This window comes from Bos indicus x Bos taurus, chromosome 25 (assembly GCF_003369695.1).
Source record: "Bos indicus x Bos taurus breed Angus x Brahman F1 hybrid chromosome 25, Bos_hybrid_MaternalHap_v2.0, whole genome shotgun sequence".
Classification (NCBI taxonomy): Eukaryota; Metazoa; Chordata; class Mammalia; order Artiodactyla; family Bovidae; genus Bos; species Bos indicus x Bos taurus.
Genome location: NC_040100.1, coordinates 20,388,042 through 20,408,321, shown reverse-complemented (window position 1 = coordinate 20,408,321; position 20,280 = coordinate 20,388,042). Strand labels below are relative to the sequence as shown.

At 44.1% G+C, this 20,280-nt stretch overlaps 1 non-coding gene across 1 annotated transcript; it reads right to left on the bottom strand.

Moving 5' to 3' along the window:
• Positions 1–16,459: 16,459 nt before the first annotated feature.
• Positions 16,460–16,530, bottom strand: TRNAS-GGA. Its single transcript has one exon. It is a non-coding gene; the product is annotated as a tRNA-Ser (tRNA).
• Between the last annotated feature and the right edge of the window lie 3,750 nt (positions 16,531–20,280).

The following is a 20,280-nucleotide window of genomic DNA, read 5'->3' as shown; positions in this document are numbered from 1 at the left end:
GGGAGGGAACCAGTGGGGGATTTGGGTCAGGGACTTGGCTTCTCCTATGCCTGGGTCCTTCTCAGCTCACAATTTCCTTGACTTCATCATCCAAAGTTCCCTGTCACCCTAGGAAATTATATATCATTTCTCCCTGTACATTTCTTACAAGTTACCTAATATTGAATACATAAATACAGTAATTTACTGCATTGTTCCCCAATCAGCAGCCACCATGTCCACTAGAAGATAAACTCCATGTTTACATTCAGAAAACATGAACAGAAAATGAACTGAAACTGGTCTGTTCATTCACAGACTTATTATCGTCAGTGCCTGGCACATAGTGAGCACTCCATAAATGTATGTCGAATGACTTAGCGAACAGATGAATAAAAGTAGCCCTATGAAATTGGAAACAGAGTTCAATGGAAGAGCATAGATGTTCATGAAGCTTCCACATTTGATGAGATGCCCTGGGATAAAAGGATGTGTTACCTCATTTACCTGGAGAATCCTAATCTGACACCTGTGGACAGATCCCTCTGGACTTGCTGTGCCCTGGGAGGTAAATCTTAAGGAGAGATGCTTAAATCTGGGCTTTCCCAGGGGCTCAGTGATAAAGAATCTGCCTGCAGTGCAGGAGATGTGGGTTTGATTCCTAGGTTGGAAAGATCCCCTGGAGGAGGGCATGGCAACCCACTCCAATATTCTTGCCAGGAAAATCTCATGGACAGAGGAGCCTGGCAGGCTGCGGCCCATGGGATTGCAAAGAGTTGAACACGCCTGAAGCAACTGAGCATGCATGCATGCTTGAATCTACACTCCTGCATTTGCAATGTGTTAGTTCCAAGTTCTAGCCTAAAAATACTCCTCTCTGATATCAAGGACAAAATTTATAAACATGAAAGTGGTTATTATGGTTTAATCACAGGCTTGGTGTAGTGACTCTTGGCAATCTCTCTGGGGTATTAACAAGAACAGAGTAAATATGTCACATAGGTGGTATTTTTAGTCTCACCCACCCTTCCAGCCCAAAAGGAAACATCCCTGCAGAAGGTCCTTATGACTCCCTGGGCCCCACCCCAGCCCTTGCTGCCCAGAAACCAGAGTCATGGGGGCCATGGTGGCAGTCGCTAAGCCAAGGAGAGTGAGGAGGGCAGTGGTGCCGCCTGGACCCACTTCTTTTTTTTTTTTTTTTTCACAATCCTTGTTGGATGGGCACCAAGTCCTGGTCCCAGGGTTAACCACCCAACAAATGCCTCCCAGTTCCTGTGGCCCACTCATGCACCCCTTCCCCAGGATGCGGCTGAAAGTTAAAGGCAACTAGTAGGAATGAAAAGACCCATCCCTGAAAACCCTCTTTCTGTGACCCTCTCCCCAAGATCATCAGCTTAAAAAAAAAAAAAAGGAAAAAAACAAATAATCCCTGACTGAGCCCTAGAGCCCTGAGCCCAACCAAGAGTTTCCCAGACTACCAATTCGTCTTTGCCTTTCAGTGCTAGAAGGGTTTAAACCTGAAATTCACACTCCAGTGTCAAGGGGTGACCTATGACAGGAGCTATGTATTGTGTGCGTGTGTACTCGGTTGCTCAGTCGTGTCCGACTCTTTGAGACCCCATAGATTGTAGCCCACCAGGCTCCTCTGTCCATGGGATTCTCCAGGCAAGAGGAGTGGAGTGAGTTACCATTTCCTCCTCCAGGGGATCTTCTCAACCCAGGGATCGAACCTGAGTCTCCTGTATTGGCAGATGGATGCTTTACCGCTGAGCCACCTGAGAAGCCAGGCACTGCTGCTGCTGCTGCTAAGTCGCTTCAGTCGTGTCCGACTCTGTGTGACCCCATAGACGGCAGCCCACCAGGCTCCCCCATCCCTGGGATTCTCCAGGCAAGAACACTGGAGTGGGTTGCCATTTCCTTCTCCAATTCGTGAAAGTGAAGTTGCTCAGTCGTGTCTCTTAGCGACCCCATGGACTGCAGCCCACCAGGCTCCTCCCTCCATGGGATTTTCCAGGCAAGAGTACTGGAGTGGGGTGCCATTGCCTTCTCCTCACCAGGCACTATGCAGAGCCTTATGCTGTTAGGTACTGGGATCAAGGATTAGACTGCCTCTCCCACACATCTTCCACAGCATGCCTCCAGAGCCTGGCTCTTATATACGATGAGGCTTTATTTCAATAGCTCATTGCACCCTGCCCAGTAATTTATGGTCTACAGAACATATTGTTTCAGGCCCTACTGAAAGCACTTACCTTACTTCCATCTGGGGAACAAAGTTCCTTCACTTTAAGAACATACACTTAAGACTTAACCTGGTGGTCCATGGTTAAGAATCTGCCTGCCAATGCAGGGGACACAGGTTCGATCCCTGGTCCAGAAAGATCCCATATGCCAAGGGACAATTAACTCTACATGCTCTAGGGCCTGAGCACTGCAACAAGAGAAACCATGGCTCAATGCAGAGAGACAAAGCCCATCGGCAGCCGTAAAAATATACACGCAAAAAAAAAAAAATTGTGATTTTATTTTGGATCTTAGTTACCCAAGTGGCTGAACCTACACCCTCAGCAGTGAAAGTGTGAAGTCCTAACCAGTGGACCCCCAGGGAACTGCCAAGAATGTGTTGTTCTGATGGAGTTCACACTACCCCTCACTGAAAAGGTGACTGGGGACCCAGGCCCAGCCATTCACAACCTCCCATCTGCCCTGACCCCTGAGGGGTCAATGGGGTTGATCCAGGTATGAGTGTATGGTATTAGGTTGGTGCAAACGTAATTACAGTTTATGACCCTGAATTTTAAATCAGTATAACTAGGCTCAAACACATCTTTATTAATCAAAATAGAAACCTTTACAATCAACACATTTGTTGATCTCACATTGCCAATGAGAAATAAGTTTATTTATTCCTGTAGCGTAAAAATCCATGTTTTGGAATTCAACAAACCCTTGAATAGCATTTTCTGTGTCCTGCTGGTTGTGGAAGCATTTTCCCTGCAAAAAGTTGTCAAGATGCTTGAAGAAGTGGTAGTCAGTTGGCGAGAGGTCAGGTGAATATGGCAGATGAGGCAAAACTTTGTAACCCAATTCATTCAACTTTTGATGCATCGGTTGTTCAATGTGTGGTCGGGTGTTGTGGAGAACTGGGCCCTTTCTGTTGACCAATGCTGGCTGCAGGCATTCTAGTTTTCTGTACATCTCATTGATTTACTAAGCATACTGCTCAGCTGTAATGGTTTTGCCTCGATTCAGAAAGCTGTCGTGGATCAGACCAACAGCATACCACCAAACAATGACCATGACCTTGATTTGGTACAAATTTGGCTTTGGGAAGTCCTTTGGAGCTTCTTCTCAGTCCAGCCACTGAACTGCTTGTCACCGGTTGTCATATAAAATCTACTTTTCATCACATGTCACAATCTGATCAAGAAATGGTTTGTTGTGGAGAATAAGAGAAGATGATACTTTAGATTGACGATTTTTTTTGATTTGTGGTCAGCTCATGAGGCATCCACTTACTGAGCTTTTTCACATTTCCAATTTGCTTCAGATGCCAAATGACCATAGAATGGTCGACTTCAAGTTCTTGGGCAACTTCTCATTTTGGTTGTAAGAGGATCAGTCAGTGATCCCATCAGTTGATCAGTTGTCAGTTCAATGATCCTCTCAGTTGGTTGTTGTCAACTTCTGATGGCCACCCACCGTGCTCCTTGTCTTCAAGACTCTCATCTCCTTTGCAAAACTCCTTGAACCACCACTGCACTGTATGTTCATTAGCCGTTCTTGGGCCAAATGCATTGTTGATGTTGCAAGTTGTCTCCACTGCTTTATGACACATTTTGAACTCAAATAAGAAAATCCCTCAAGTTTGCTTTTCACTTAACATCATTTCCATAGTCTAAAATACATATAAAATAAACAACAAGTAATAATTCATTAGCAAAAAGCACAAAGCAAGAAATGCGTGTTAAAATGAAGTGTAACATAACCACATTTATTTAAGAATATATTCTAATATCAAAAGGCAAAACTCAACAAGGCAAGACCAAAATTACTTTTGCACCAATTTAATATAAGCGTTGTTGACAAAAAGTGAATCAGTTGATCTAAGAAGAGATGGAAATTTTTATTCCAGTCAAATTGAGGATTATAAACCTGGGAACAACATCACAGAAAGCTCCAAGAACTCTTCCACCTGTTTGAAGTCAAAGCACAGTTATAAAAGGGTTTTTGAGATAAAAGGCTGTACGTTAAATGGCATATTATGGACAGTTTATACAATCCATATCTAAGCAGCATCATGACCTCTTACAAGATCATGAAGGAATGTTATCCATTTAAGGAGTTGTCTTGATGGGCTTCCCCGGTGGCTCAGAGGGTAAAGCGTCTGCCTGCAATGCAGGAGACCCGGGTTCAATCCCTGGGTCGAGAAGATCCCCTGGAGAAGGAAATGGCAACCCACTCCAGTATTCTTGCCTGGAGAATCCCATGGACAGAGAAGCCTGGTGGGCTACAGTCCACGGGGTCACAAAGAGTCGGACACGACTGCGCAACTTCAATTTCGCTTTCACGTTCACTTGTTGGTGCTAGGAGAATGCTGGTCTTTACGGTTGAGCAGGTATTTCTGCTGCCCAGGGAGGTTTGATTAACACAAAATGCAGATGCACAATGTACAGTAGGGGTAAGTGAGTGAGTGAAAGCTGATCAGTCGTGTCCGACTCTTTGTGACCCCATGGACTGCAGCACACCAGACTCCTGTGTCCGTGGAATTCTCCAGGCAAGTATACTGGAGTGCTTTACCATTTCCTTCTCCAGGGGATCTTCCCGACCCAGGAATTAAACCCAGGTCTCCCGCATTGCAGGCAGATTATGATCTCAGCCACCAGGGAAGGGAAGAGGCCAAAAGGCGGGGAAATTTTATGTTTAATTTTTCTTGTCATGTCACAAAATGTGCATTTGATTTCACAGAGCCAATACAGATCCTTGAGCCATCCATCTTATACAGTAAGTCTATTGACTTACTGTATAACCTTAAGAGAATCACTTATATCTGTGGGTGCCATTTTTCAAAATGTTACATTAGGGGATTTTCCTGGTGGTGCAGTGTTTAGGACTCTGTGCTTCCACTACATGGGCGTGGGTTTGATCCCTGGTCAAGGAACTAAGATCTCACATGTTACAAGGCCTGGCCAAAAAAAAATTTTTTTCCAATAAAAAAAATTTTTTTGGTAGAATATTAGATTAGATTAGAGCTACACACACCATGGGCAAGGGCTTTGGCATCACCTACAGAGATACAAATTTTGGGGCCCTACCCAAAATTTCTATATCAGAAATTCTGGGAGAAGGGACCAGAAATTTCATGGTGCAACAAACCATCTGGAAAATCCTGATGCACAAAGAAGTTTGAGAAGCCTTGGATGAACTGGTCTCTAAGTCTATGAGTCTATCAATCACTGTGTCAAGAAAATCAGTAAAAACAAACAGGGACCATCTAGCACTGACTATTCTTTTTCCTTTTTGTTTTCCTTTCCGTTCTCACTTAAGTACTACCTCCTACTTTCATTTCAGGGGCTCTCCAGGCCACTCGAGGGCAACAGGAAATGTGTGGAGAGTCTTATGCCCTTTCTGCTTTGCCACCATCAAACAGTTCCTAGGTTCTGGCTGTTACACTGTGGGGGTACAATGTTATATAATGCAAGCAGGAGCTGTGTCTCTTGGTTCACAGTTATATCCTTGGCTCCCAGATTGCCCCTCATTAAGATTTGTTGAATGGGACTTCCCTGGAAGCCCAGTGAGCATGGGGTTTGATCCCTGGTTAGAGTATTAGATCCCACACGCCACAACTAAGAGCTCGAATGCTGCAACTAAGACCCAGTGCAGCTAAGAAAATAGTTTTTAAAAATAATTTATTTATTTATTTTGGCTGTGCTTGGTCTTCGTAGCTGCATGCTGGCTTGTTCTCGTTGCAGTGAGCAGGGGCTACTCTCTAGTTGCAGTGCTTGGGCTTCTCATGGCCGTGGCTTCTCTTGTTGCACAGCAAAGGCTCTAAGGCTCCCAAGCTTCAGTAGTTGTGGTTCCCAGGCTCTGGAACACAGGCTCAATAGTTGTGGTGCAAGGGCTGTGTTGCTCAATGGCGTGTGCGATCTTCTGGGGCCAGGGATTGATGAGAGATATCCCCAAACCTGTCCTAGAGTTTATGTGGGCTGCCGTAACAAGACATGACTTAAACAATAGAAATTTGTCTTCTCAAAGTTCTGGAGGCTGAAAACTCTAAGATCAAGGTCCAATGGGCCCAATATCTCTCTTCCTGGCTTGCACACAAGCCCTTCTCTCTGTGTCCTCACATGCACATGGAGGGGTGAGGGAGCAGCAGCTCTCTTGTGTCTTCTTATAAAGACACTAATCCTATTGGGTCAGGGCTCCACCCTTATGACCTCATTTAACCTTTGTTGTTGTTCAGTCCCTAAATCATGTCTGACTCCTTGTGACCTTAATTGCTTCCTTATTCCAAACAAAGCCACACTGGAGTTTAGGCATTCAACACAGGAGTTTGGGGAGATGCAAACATTTGATCTATAATAGAGTCCCATTAATTTTCCCTTCCCACCTCTATCTCATTCTTATACTCTTTTCTTCACCTCTCCCCTAGTCCAGGGAATTTTTATCTCCTCTATCATCTTCTAAATCTAGGGCATAGACCATGACCTCAACTTTAGAGGCTCAAAAGCACTTCTGTTGTGACACTCTCCCTTCAGGCAACAGATGATTGATTTCCAGTTGTCCAAATGGAAGAGGGTCATTGGGTAAAGAGAAACTACAAGGGGAAAAACTCATCAGTTGATACAGCAGATTATTTTCCCTCTATGTAAATAATCAAAATATAATACATGGAATAAATCATGAAGGTGCTGATTTTTATTCCATTTAAGTGCAGAAAGAAAAAATAAAATAAATAAGGTTGAAAGTGAGAACAATCATGACATGTGAAAAGCAACAGCAAAAAAAAGTAAACAAAGGTAAGATCAATAATGTTCAGGATAGTGTGATCTCGTTTCTAATAAAGAAATGAATGTGAGTGGTAACATGTTTATATAATATATCAGTTTACAGAAGACAAACAAACAAAACACCCGAATGGGGCAGACACCTAACCATTAACAGCAGTTACCTCTAGGAGTTACCCTTGAGTAACTAATGCATGCTGAGTTGCTTCACTTCAGTTCAGTTCAGTCGCTCAGTTGTGTCCAACTCTTTGCAACCCCATGAATTGCAGCACGCCAGGCCTGCCTGTCCATCACCAACTCCCGGAATTTACCCAAACTCACGTCCATCGAGTCAGTGATGCCATCCAGCCATCTCATCCTCTGTCATCCCCTTCTCCTCCTGCCCCCAATCCCTCCCAGCATCAGAGTCTTTTCCAATGAGTCAACTCTTCGCATGAGGTGGCCAAAGTACTGCAGTTTCAGCTTTAGCATCATTCCTTCCAAAGAAATCTCAGGGCTGATCTCCTTCAGAATGGACTGGTTGGATCTCCTTGCAGTCCAAGGGACTCGCAAGAGTCTTCTCCAACACCACAGTTCAAAAGCATCAATTCTTCGGTGCTCAGCCTTTTTCACAGTCCAACTCTCACATCCATACATGACCACTGGAAAAACCATAGCCTTGACTAGACGAACCTTTGTTGGCAAAGTAATGTCTCTGCTTTTGAATATGGTATCTAGGTTGGTCATAACTTTCCTTCCAAGGAGTAAGTGTCTTTTAATTTCATGGCTGCAGTCACCATGTGCAGTGATTTTGGAGCCCCAAAAAATAAAGTCTGACGCTGTTTCCACTGTTTCCCCATCTATTTCCCATGAAGTGATGGGACCAGATGCCATGATCTTCGTTTTCTGAATGTTGAGCTTTAAGCCAACTTTTTCACTCTCTACTTTCACTTTCATCAAGAGGCTTTTTAGTTCCTCTTCACTTTGTGCCATAAGGGTGGTGTCATCTGCATATCTGAGGTTATTGATATTTCTCCCAGCAATCTTGATTCCAGTTGCTTCAGTTGTGTCCAAAACTTTTTGTGACTCTATGGACTGTAGCCCACCAGGTTCCTCTGTCAAGAACACTGGAGTGGGTTGCCATGCCCTCCTCCAGGGTATCTTTCAGACCCAGGGATTGAACCCACTTCTTTAACATCTCCTGCAGTGGCAGGCAGGTTCTTTACCGCTAGCGCTACTTAGGAAGCCTAGAAGTTACCTCTAGGGAATGCATTGGGAAAGGAGAACTTTTACTTTTTGCTCATACACATCTGCATTTAAATATATCTGTTAAAATTTCCAGGTGAATAATAAAATGCTAAAATGTAATGAGGGAGAAAATGAAAAGACTAGATTCTTAAGATACAATGATTATTTCATGAAGATTTCAATAAAACACAGCTGAGATTTATAAAAAGACAAAAATAGACATGACTTGAAATAAAAGAAGGGAAATCAATACAAAGTTACAATAATCCGACATTCAAAGCTTAAAGAGAAAAAAACACCCTATGAAAAATTAAAGATCAAAGGTAAAGCTGGTTTTTTTTTTTTTAAGTTAAAGATGTAACAATAAGGGTGTATAATCTACATTTTTTTTAAAAGTTGTAGGAGAAAATAAGAAAGCAAAGACAAAAGTTTAGAGACATAAAAGAAGGCAGAGAAAACAGCTGCTAGAAGCAGCTAAGGGTTAAAGCTTTGGTCACAGGATTTTTGTCTGGCTTCCCTAGTGAAAAGTCTCTCATTGGAAAGACTGTGTCTGCAAACACTCTCATCCCCTTTCACAGTCAATTCAGTCCCCACCGTGGCTTCAGTTTCTTTCTGCAGTTGACTTTCTTGAGCATGTACTTGTGAACATGGAGAAAGAAAGTGAAGTAGCTCAATCGTGTCCGACTCTTTGCAACCCCATGGACTGAAGCCTATCAGGCTCCTGGGTCCATGGGATTCTCCAGGCAGGAATACTGGAGTGGGTTGCCATTTCTTTCTCCAGGAGATCTTCCCAACCCAGGGATTGAATCTGGGTCTCCTGCATTGTAGGCAGACACTTTACCATCTGAGCCACCAGGGAAGTCGTGAACATGGAGAGTGTCTCCTCAAATTAAAAAAGAAAAACCAGAAGTAAACAAAAAATGATTGAGCTGGTGGATTCTGAACCAAAGAGGTACAATTTTGTTCTTTTCAGTGGCATCAGCTTTGTAGAGCTTTTCTGAAATCTTAGATCTCAGAAGGAATCCACACTCACCCTCGCAGGAGCAGAACAGAACTGAGTACAAATCCCAGGCAAGATACCTCTCTACACCTCCGTTTCCTCTTTTATAAAGTAGGATATAGAATAAAATTCATATTTTATTGCAAGACAAAAAAATGTAAAACATCTGCTCTGCCCTTTGTTCTCCTCTCTCCCCACACTGTGCATTGTGTACCTGCGTTATGCATGGACCAAACTTCCCCATTGGCAGAAACCTGCTCAGCCACAAAGAACAGCATTCTTCAAGCACCAGTAAGACAACTCTTTAAAAGATGACACACGTTCTTGATTTTGTAAAGGGTCACAATGACCCACTACTTTGTACTTGCAGAGCTGGATTGCACAAACTATCTACATCGTTTATCAAAGACCTGCATAACTGTGTTTTGATCTCAATGGACAGAACAGTCCTTGGAACTTTCTGAGAGGCTGTTCCTGTGTTATAATCCTCAGTTTGCCTTAAATTAAATTTTCCATTTCTCTCTCTTTTTGGGCCCCATTGCACAGCATGTGGGATCTTAGTTCCCTGACTAGGGATTGAACCCTGGCCACCTGCAGTGGAAGCATGGAGTCTTAACCACCAGACTGCTAGGGAAGTCCTGAAATTTTCTATTTCTTAAAAAAAAATTTTTTTTTCATCTCTTCCTTAGATCTACTGGTTAATTTTTTTTTTTTATTGACAAGGGGAATTAAGAACCCACCTCATGGAATTTTTATGAGGACTGAATACACAGAAAGAGCAGTAGAAAACACTCAAATAAGTCCAATTCTATCCTTTGTGAAGGAGCAGAATACAATTTGAAGATTTCTTCAATATCACAGAGTAAATATGCAGAGGAATTTACATTGAACTCAATGGCCTCTCTCTCCCAGGGCCACTTTTCATTATGCCAGGCTTGCTTTGGGGATTATATTCTTTGTTTGTTCATTGCCTTTGAGGGCCATTTCTGGTTGTGTGCCTTTAAAGTTTCCAAGGAGTAGAGATTTTCCCTGCCCTCCAAAACTATTTTAGGATCAGCTGCATCCCCTGAAGCTGGGATAGAAGTTCAGCGTTCACCCGAAAGGACTTCTCGCGTGATAAGAGGAAGACTCACATGTCCTTTCCCAAAGTAGGGGTGGACAGGCACCCTCGCCTTTCATTTGTCTGTCATTACAGACTAGAAGTTTAAAAGGGCAGTGTAATGGAGCCCTATTTTGTAAAATGAATTAAAATGATATCAGATCAGTAGCTCAGTCATGTCCGACTCTTTGCGACCCCATGAATCGCAGCACGCCAGGCCTCCCTGTCCATCACCAACTCCCGGAGTTCACAGAGACTCACTTCCACTGAGTCAGTGATGCCATCCAGCCATCTCATCCTCTGTCGTTCCCTTCTCCTCCTGCCCCCAATCCCTCCCAGCATCAGAGTCTTTTCCAATGAGTCAGTCAACTCTTCGCATGAGGAGGCCAAAGTACTGCAGTTTCAGCTTTAGCATCATTCCTTCCAAAGAAATCTCAGGGCTGATCTCCTTCAGAATGGACTGGTTGGATCTCCTTGCAGTCCAAGGGACTCGCAAGAGTCTTCTCCAACACCACAGTTCAAAAGCATCAATTCTTCGGCACTCAGCCTTTTTCACAGTCCAACTCTCACATCCATACATGACCACTGGAAAAACCATAGCCTTGACTAGACGAACCTTTGTTGGCAAAGTAATGTCTCTGCTTTTGAATATGGTATCTAGGTTGGTCATAACTTTCCTTCCAAGGAGTAAGCGTCTTTTAATTTCATGGCTGCAGTCACCATGTGCAGTGATTTTGGAGCCCAGAAAAATAAAGTCTGACGCTGTTTCCACTGTTTCCCCATCTATTTGCCATGAAGTGATGGGACTGGATGCCATAATCTTCGTTTTCTGAATGTTGAGCTTTAAGCCAACTTAAATGGACCAAATAGTAGCTAAGCAGTCAAAGGAACTGCCATCTCCCAACCTGCAACCCAAGGCTGCTTTACATCCTCTTACGCCTGGCCTCAAAGCCAAGAGTGGAATTAACATGAAGAAAGCAGCACCAAGAGCTGGAGAGTGTGAGATGGAAACCTGATGTCCCATCTGAGTCGCCTAATCCAGACACCCCTGAACTCTTTCATTATATGAGCCGGTATCTTGCCCTGTTTCAAAGCCAGTTTGCTTGCTTTCCATCTGTCTAAATGGAAAAGATCCTTGTGAATACACGTGGCCTCCTCTACCTTTTCCTAAAAAAAAAAAATCTTTCGAGCTAAACTTCCCTGCCTCAACAGTAGTCTCCCCATAGCTACTGTCTCACCTAGGGACAAACGGGGTTAAAATCTCAGTAATGTCAAATATTTTCTCTTTATTTGGTGTAACCCAAGGTCCAGGAGCGTCATCAGATCACTCTGGTACCATTCATCTAGCAATTTATTAACCATAATGAGGAGAAAACTCTGGGCCGTCTATTCCAGAGGTAGGGGCTAATCATCACATGAGGATTCAGGTAACACTGGGCTAAAATAGGATTGGCAGGCAGGGTCCACCTTCAGCCTGTCCTCCATCCAATGGGTGGTTAATGAAACCAAGCAGGGCCCTGTGAGTCTCCTGAGCATGGAGGCCTTTTTGTCCGCCATTTCTTATATGCAAGAGTCCAGCCTCCGTGACCTTCTCTGAGCTCCAAAGGGCAGATTTGAAGAGTTGCTAGACATGGGAAGAGCTGCCACAAAACCACCTGAGGCAAGGATAGAGAAGCTCCTCCAGATTAGGACCCCACCTGGGACCGTTGCGTGCATGGGTGCTCTGTCGTGTCCAACTCTTTGCGACCCTATGGACTGTAGCCCACCAGGCTCCACTGACCATGGGACTCTCCAGGCAAGAATACTGGAGTGGGTTGCCATTTTCTTCTCCAGGGGATCTTCCTGACTCAGGTTCCAACCCGGGTCTCCTGCATTGCCAGGCAGGTTCTTCACCACTAGCACCAATCTAAGACCCTGCACACCCCCTAATCTTGTCAGCAAGACACCCTTTTGAAATTTTACAGAAGAAAGAAGAATGCAAGTTTGTTTCTGCCTTGATACTTAAAGTACTTCCCTGACCACGAGCAACTGACTGTAAGACCTCTCCCTTTTTCCCAGGGAGTGGAACACAGTGCTTGAGGCGCTAGCCTACTTTGTTCCCTCTTTGCCTGGGTAAAAAAGAATGCAACTCTCTATTTTTCCTCCATATCTCTGTCTCTGTATTTCTGTTCAGCCTCGGTGCACAGAGAGCCAAGATTTTGGCATCACTAGTACCATCCATCAAACAGCATGACATTTCCCTCTTGTGTGTTTCTAGGTGTTCTCAGAGGAGGTGGGTGGATGTGTCACATGCAAGCCAGCTTCCATATGCAGCATGGAAGTCAACTGCACCAGCTCTAGTCCTGTTTCCTCCCTGTGTCTCTGCTGCTTGGCCACTCCCAGCCCTGGTGCATCATGCTGTTGACAGAGCCAGTGGCCTGCCCACTATTCACCACCAATGATGCTGGAAACTCAGCTTCTCTGAACACTGCTGCCAAATCGAATCTTGGAGACGGAGTTTTGGATGAAGTAGGAAAGGATAGTGTTGAGTCCTCTCCAAGGCCGCAGGTGTGAGGCCTTGCACCAAGGCCACAGAAGCAGAGCCCAGAACAAAGGTCACCTCTGAAGCTGACTGAGCCCCATTGTAGCTGTTGCCAAAAGCCTCCCTGATCATCACTAACAGGCTTCCTGACTCCAAATTAGGTAAAAATGCCACGTTGGTACTCACCCTATAATAGCACCCTAACCAATCATCTGACTCTTTGCTACCCTGTGGAGTATAGCCCACCAGGCTTCTCTGTCCATGGGATTTTCCAGGCAAGAATACTGGAGTGGTTGTCATTTCCTTCTCCAGGGGATCCTCCCAACCCAGGGATTGAACCCAGGTCTCCTTCATTGTAGGCAGATGCTTTAACTTCTGAGTCACTAGGGAAGCCCAACCAATCATCTAATGCCAGTCTTCCAGCAGGAACATTCTTTGTCTTGAGGCTCTGAAAACTGGCTACTAACCCACAAAAACCGTCGACTCTCCCTGGCCTGTCAGGAGTTGTTGGCCCACTGCCTCAAAGCACCCGTATTATCTCTGCTCTTTGTTCTTAATTAACTCACTCCTTTCCACAATACTCCATGTCTAGAAATTCTTTTCCAACTGGCGTTCGGACTCGTCAACAGATAGCTTTATTGCTTTACCAGGCAAAGAGGGGCACAGTGGGCTCCTGTCCTTAAAAACTATGCGTCCCAACTCAGGGGACTTTGGTGAGGAGTTTTATGGCAATGGTTCAAGAGTGGGGTTGCTGATAAGATTAGAGGGTGTGCAGGGTCCCAGGTGATCAGTCTCCTAATCTTTTTTTTTTAAATTATGTATTTATTTATTTGTGGCTGAACTGGGTCTTCGTGGCTTTCTCTTTTTCTGCACTGGGCTTTCTCTTGTTGTGGCGAGTGGATGCTACTCCTCTTTGCAATCCGTGGGCTTCTCCTGCTGCTGAACACAGGCTCTAGGCGCACGGGCTTCAGTAGTTGCGGCACGCAGGCTCTGGGCTTGTGGCTGGCTGGCCCTAGAACTCTCGGGCTTCAGCAGTTTCAGTGCTCGGGCTTAGTTGCTCCACTGCACGTGGAATCCTCCCAGACCAGGGATCCAGCACTTCGCCCCTGCATTGCATGGGGGATTCTTCTCCGCTGTGCCACCAGGAAAGCCTCAGTCTCCTCATCTTGATGAGCTTCTCTGATCCCCTTAATCTTGCCTCAGGTGGTATCTTGGCTGCTCCTCCTTTAATTAGCAGCTGTTGGAATATGCCCTTTGGAACTAAGGGAAGGTCACAGAGGTGGGAGTATTGCCTTTAAGATACAGGGGACAAAAGAAAAAGGCCTCCATGCCTGGGAGTGCTTATTGCCAAAATCAGACTTAAATTGAAGAAAGTAGGGAAAACCACTTGACCATTCAGGTATGACCTAAATCAAATCCCTTGTGATTATACAGTGGAAGTGAGAAATAGATTTAAAGGACTACATCTGATAGACAGACTGCCTGATGAACTATGGTTGGAGGTTGGTGACATTGTACAGGAGACAGGGAGCAAGACCATCCTCATGGAAAAGAAATGCAAAAAAGCAAAATGGCTGTCTGAGGAAGCCTTACAAATAGCTGTGAAAAGAAGAGAAGTGAAAAGCAAAGGAGAAAAGGAAAGATATAAGCATCTGAATGCAGAGTTCCAAAGAATAGCAAGGAGAGATAAGAAAGCCTTCCTCAGCAATCAATGCAAAGAAATAGAGGAAAACAACAGAATGGGAAAGACTAGAGATCTCTTCAAGAAAATTAGAGATACCAAGGAAACATTTCATGCAAAGATGGGCTCGATAAAGGACAGAAATGGTATGGACCTAACAGAAGCCGAAGATATTAAGAAGAGGTGGCAAGAATACACAGGAGAACTGTACAAAAAAGATCTTCAAGACCCAGATAGTCACGATGGTGTGATCACTCACCTAGAGCCAGACATCCTGGAATGGGAAGTTAAGTGGGCTGAAGGAAGCATTACTGTGAACAAAGCTAGTGGAGGTGATGGAATTCCAGTGGAGCTATTTCAAATCCTGAAAGATGATGCTGTGAAAGTGCTGCACTCAATATGCCAGCAAATTTGGAAAACTCAACAGTGGCCACAGGACTGGAAAAGGTCAGTTTTCATTCCAATCCCAAAGAAAGGCAATGCCAAAGAATGCTCAAACTACCACACAATTGCACTCGTCTGACACACTAGTAAAGTAATGCTCAAAATTCTCTAAGCCAGGCTTCAGTGATAGGTGAACCATGAACTTCCAGATGTTCAAGCTGGTTTTAGAAAAGGCAGAGGAACCAGAGATCAAATTGCCAACATCCGCTGCATCATCGAAAACGCAAGAGAGTTCCAGAAAAACATCTATTTCTGTTTTATTGACTATGCCAAAGCCTTTGACTGTGTGAATAACATTAAACTGTGGAAAATTCTGAAAGAGATGGGAATACCAGACCACCTGACCTGCCTCTTGAGAAACCTATATGCAGTTCAGGAAGCAACAGTTAGAACTGGACATGGAACAACAGACTGGTTCCAAATAGGAAAAGGAGTATGTCAAGGCTGTGTATTGTCACCCTGCTTATTTAACCTCTGTGCAGAGTACATCATGAGAAACGCTGGGCTGGAAGAAGCACAAGCTGGAATCAAGAATGCTAGGAGAAATATCAATAACTTCCGATATGCAGATGACACCACTCTTATGGCAGAAAGTGAAGAGGAACTCAAAAGCCTCTTGATGAAAGAGAAAGAGGAGAGTGAAAAAGTTGGCTTAAAGCTCAACATTCAGAAAGCAAAGATCATGGCATCTGGTCCCATCACTTCATGGGAAATAGATGGGGAAACAGTGTCAGACTTTATTTTTGGGGGGCTCCAAAATCACTGTAGATGGTGATTGTAGCCATGAAATTAAAAGACACTTACTCCTTGGAAGGAAAGTTATGACCAACCTAGATAGCATATTAAAAAGCAGAGATATTACTTTGCCAACAAAGGTCCATCTAGTCAAGGCTATGGTTTTCCCAGTGGTCATGTATGGACGTGAGAGTTGGACTGTGAAGAAAGCTGAGTTCCGAAGAATTGATGCTTTTGAACTGTGGTGTTGGAGAAGACTCTTGAGAGTCCCTTGGACTGCAAGGAGGTCCAACCAGTCCATCCTAAAGGAGATCAGTCCTGGGTGTTCATTGAAAGGACTGATGCTAAAGCTGAAACTCCAATACTTTGGCCACCTCATGTGAAGAGTTGACTCATTGGAAAAGACCCTGATGCTGGGAGGGATTGGGGGCAGGAGGAGAAGGGGACGACAGAGGATGAGATGGTTGGATGGCATCACCAACTCGATGGATGTGAGTTTGAGTGGACTCAGGGAGTTGGTGATGGAAAGGGAGGCCTGGCGTTCTGCGATTCATGGGATTGCAAAGAGTTGGACACAACTGAGTGACTGGACTGAACTGAACTGATGCTGCCTTTGACTGCTTAAGCAGTGAAAGTGAAAGTGAAGTCACTCAGTCATGTCAGACTCTTTATATCCCATGGACTGCAGCCTACCAGGCTCCTCCCTCCATGGGATTCTCCAGGCAAGAGTACTGGAGTGGGTTGCCATTTCCTTCTCCAGGGGATCTTCCCGACCCAGGGATCGAACCTGGTCTCCTGCATTCCAGGCAGATGCTTTAACCTCTGAGCCAGCAGGGAAGCCACCATGACTGCTTAAGCTTGTCAACAAATATTAATCAGTTCATCTAAGAAATAAATGGAAGATTTTATTTGAGCTAACCAGAGGTTTATAAATCTGAGAGACAGCCTTTCAAAAAGCTCTAAGGACTGTTCTACCCATAAGAGGTCAAAGCACAGATAAGTAGGTTTTTGAGACAGAGGGCCATACAGGAAATTACACGTTATTGACAGTTTACACAATCCAGATCTACACACACACAAAGGAAGCAGTGGGTCATGGGTCCCCTGACCCCTTACAAGGTTAAGAAAGAAGGTTATCTCCTAAGAAGTTACGACTCATGATGAGATTAAGAGGGAAGGTTATCTCCTAAGGATGTCTGGTTAATGCAGGAACTTTAATAGAAGGGTTAAACTGTTTTATTATGGTTGTTACCTATTTAGGTACACACCACGAATCTATGTCCTTTGGCTGATTTTTCATATGCGGGTATTATTGAGGTTTTCCTATTGAATTGCAAGACTGTTTTTGATATTAAAGTGTTTTTCCCACAGTGCCTGCTGCCTCTTCATTTTTTGAACACATATTTGATTCACAGATACTTGAAGAATAGTGTAGTAAAATCAACCATTTTCTTCACAATTTCTTCCATTATTTTTATGTTTACCAGGGTTCTCTTTGTTTCTTTGTAATTTTTCTAAACACTGTTTTGAATTTTTATGTACTAAAACCCAAGGGCATTCTCCTTTACAGGTTTTCTTCTTGCTGTTAAGCTCAAAAAGGCTTTCCTCTTCCCAAGGATCTGATAAAATAATCACACACCTTTTTTCATAGTTCTTTTGCGGTTTTCATCTTATGATTAACTCTTCTTGACTAAATTAAAATAAATAATATTTTATTATGAAAATAACATTTGTGACAAAATACAATGTCTGTATATGCGTCTACAACATGATACTTAGGAAAGATATAAATGGCATAGAATCCCAGTCATGAGATTATTCAAACACTCCTTTAGCATTGTCTATTAAAGAGCATATATTAATTTTTTAATAATTCATTTGGTGCTTCTTAATGCCCCAGCTTAAAGTTCAGTATTCTTTTTATTAATTAAATAATTAATTTACTTTTGGCTGTGCTGGATCTTCACTGCTGCATAAGGGCTTAGCACCAGCTTTTTCTAGTTGCAGTGGGTAGGATTCTCACTGCTGTGGCTTCTCTTAGTGTGGAGCACGGGTCCTAGAGTGAGGGCTTCAGTAGTTGTGGGAAGCAGGCTTAGTTGCCTGCATGTGGAATCTTTCTGGACCAGGAATCAAACCATTGTCTCCTGCATTGACAGGCAGATTCTTAAGCAGTGGACCACCAGGGCAGTCCCTCAATATTTTGGTCTTGATAGATAAAACCCTTCTTAAGTTTGGTTCTGTGGTATAATAAGAAATATATTTGGTGTTTGTCCCCAGTTCTAGCACAAAGCTCCTAAAACCTTTGGAATTTCCTGAGTCATAGGGATGGCTTTTGTTATTCCTAAGGAGCATGTTTTAAAGGAGGCACCCTAGATAGCCTTGGAGTGGGGTTTCGTTGCCTGAAAGACCAAGTAGTTAAATGGCTGGAACCTTCAGCCCCACCCACTGACCTCTGGGAAGGGAAGTGGAAGGGGGCTGAAAATTAAACTTCATAAAAACTCTTGGACAATGAGATTTGAAGAGTTTCCTGGTTGCAAGATCAGGATTGTTTCAAACCTTGCTCTATGTACTTCTTCACCTAGATGTTCATCTGTATCTTTTTTTCTTTTGAGGATTTTTTTTAACATTTATTTTTGCTTATTTATTTATTTATTTGGCTGCACTGGGTCTTAGTCACAGCACACAGGATCTTCCATCTTTGTTGAGGCATGAGAGCTCTTTAGTTGGGGCAAGGAAACTCCAAACTCTAAGTTGTGGCATGTGGGATCTAGTTCCCTCACCAGGGATCAAACCTGGGCCCCCTGTATTGGGATTGTGGAGTCTTAGCCACTGGACCAGGAAAATTTATGTTCATAAACTTCAAAAAATGTGAATCTCTCTGTTGCACACCTGAAACATGCATGCATGCTAAGTTGCTTCAGTCGTGTCTGTATCCTCCCCACCTCCCCCACGTCCCAAGGCTCCTCTGTCCATGGGATTCTCCAGGCAAGAATACTGGAGGTGGGTGCTACGCCCTCCTCCAGGGGAACTTCCCGACCCAGGGATCAAACTCCCCATCTCATGCAGCTCCTGCACTGCAGGCAGATTCTTCACTGCTGAGTTATTAGGGAAGCCCACACCTGAAACGTATATAATATTGTAAATCAACTACACCTCAATAAAAAATAAACATACTGGTAAAAACAGTAAATGTTTTCTGAGTCCTGTGAGCCACTCTAGCAAATTAATTGAACGTGAGGGAGGGGCCAGGGAACCTCCAATTTATAGCCAGTTCATGAGATGTTCAAGTGACAACGTGGACTTGTGATTGCTGTGTGAAGCAGGGTGTGTGAAGTGTGAAGTCTCTCATGAGACTGAGCCCTTAACTTGTGGGATTTGGCGCTGTCTCCAGGAACACGGTGTAAGAACTGAATTAAATTTGTAGGACACTCAGTCAAAGTCTGCTGAAGACCGGAAAACCGCGTGGTGGTATTGGGAAAAACACATCAGAAGTCCCTTCTTACTTCTCCCACTTCTAGATAAGCCTGCACCTGTTTTCCCCCTACTTATGCTCCCTGATACTCCAAGTCCTTTAAAGATGCTTATCCTTTCCCCTGGTGCAGGGTTTTTCAGGCTTGGCACAATTGACATTTGGGGCCAGACAGCCATAGGGGCTGTCCTGGCAGTATAAGATGTTAGCAGCAGCCCTGGCCTCTACCTACTAGGTGCCCCTCCCCAACCCCGCCAAGTTCCAACAACCATAAATGTCTCTAAGCATTGCCTAATGTCTGGGGAGGGTCAGGGAGGGGGTGTTACCCACTGATGAGAACCACTGTTCTATAGTGACCTTCCTCCTAAGGATCTCCCCTGCCTATTTTATGCTTACTTATCCCTTGAGATTGGGGTCAAGCCTTATCTCTGCCTAAACTTGTTCTTTGACCTCCCCAAGTAAATAAGGTACATCACATCCCCACAAACAGGTTGCAATCTCTTTCTTTCTTTCATTAAACTATCTTTTGGAGGTCAACTCCCACACTGGACTATTAGCTCCCCAAGTGTCTACATCTTCCAATCATGGTGCATGAAGAGGGCTTGTAGACTGTATGGTAATTAGTGCTTTAGCCTCTCAGTTGTGTCTGACTCTTTGAGATTCCATGGACTGTAGCCTGCCATGCTCCTCTGCCTATAGAATTCTCCAGGCAAAAATACTGGAGTGGGTAGCCATTTCCTACTCCAGGGGATCTTCCCAACAAAAGGATTGAACCTGGGTCTCCTACATTGCAGGTGGATTCCTTACCAACTGAGCCAGAGTGCTGTCAGCATAGAATGTACATAAAAGTCCTATCCTATGCACAGCCCCTCTGAAATGTCATCTTTCTGTACACAGGAAGTGGGACATTGGAAGTTCCTGGGCCCCAAGGATGGGTACATTGGCCAGACTCAGGGTCCCCAAATTAAAACCTTACATCTCTACATGTTATCCTCTTGAGAATGTCATGCTGTGGGGATCATAAATTATGTCCAGTCACCACCAATAGCCACGCTTACTCAGCTCCCGCAACAGATCAGGGAGTAATGGGCTTTCCCTCCACCCTTGGGTGACAAGAA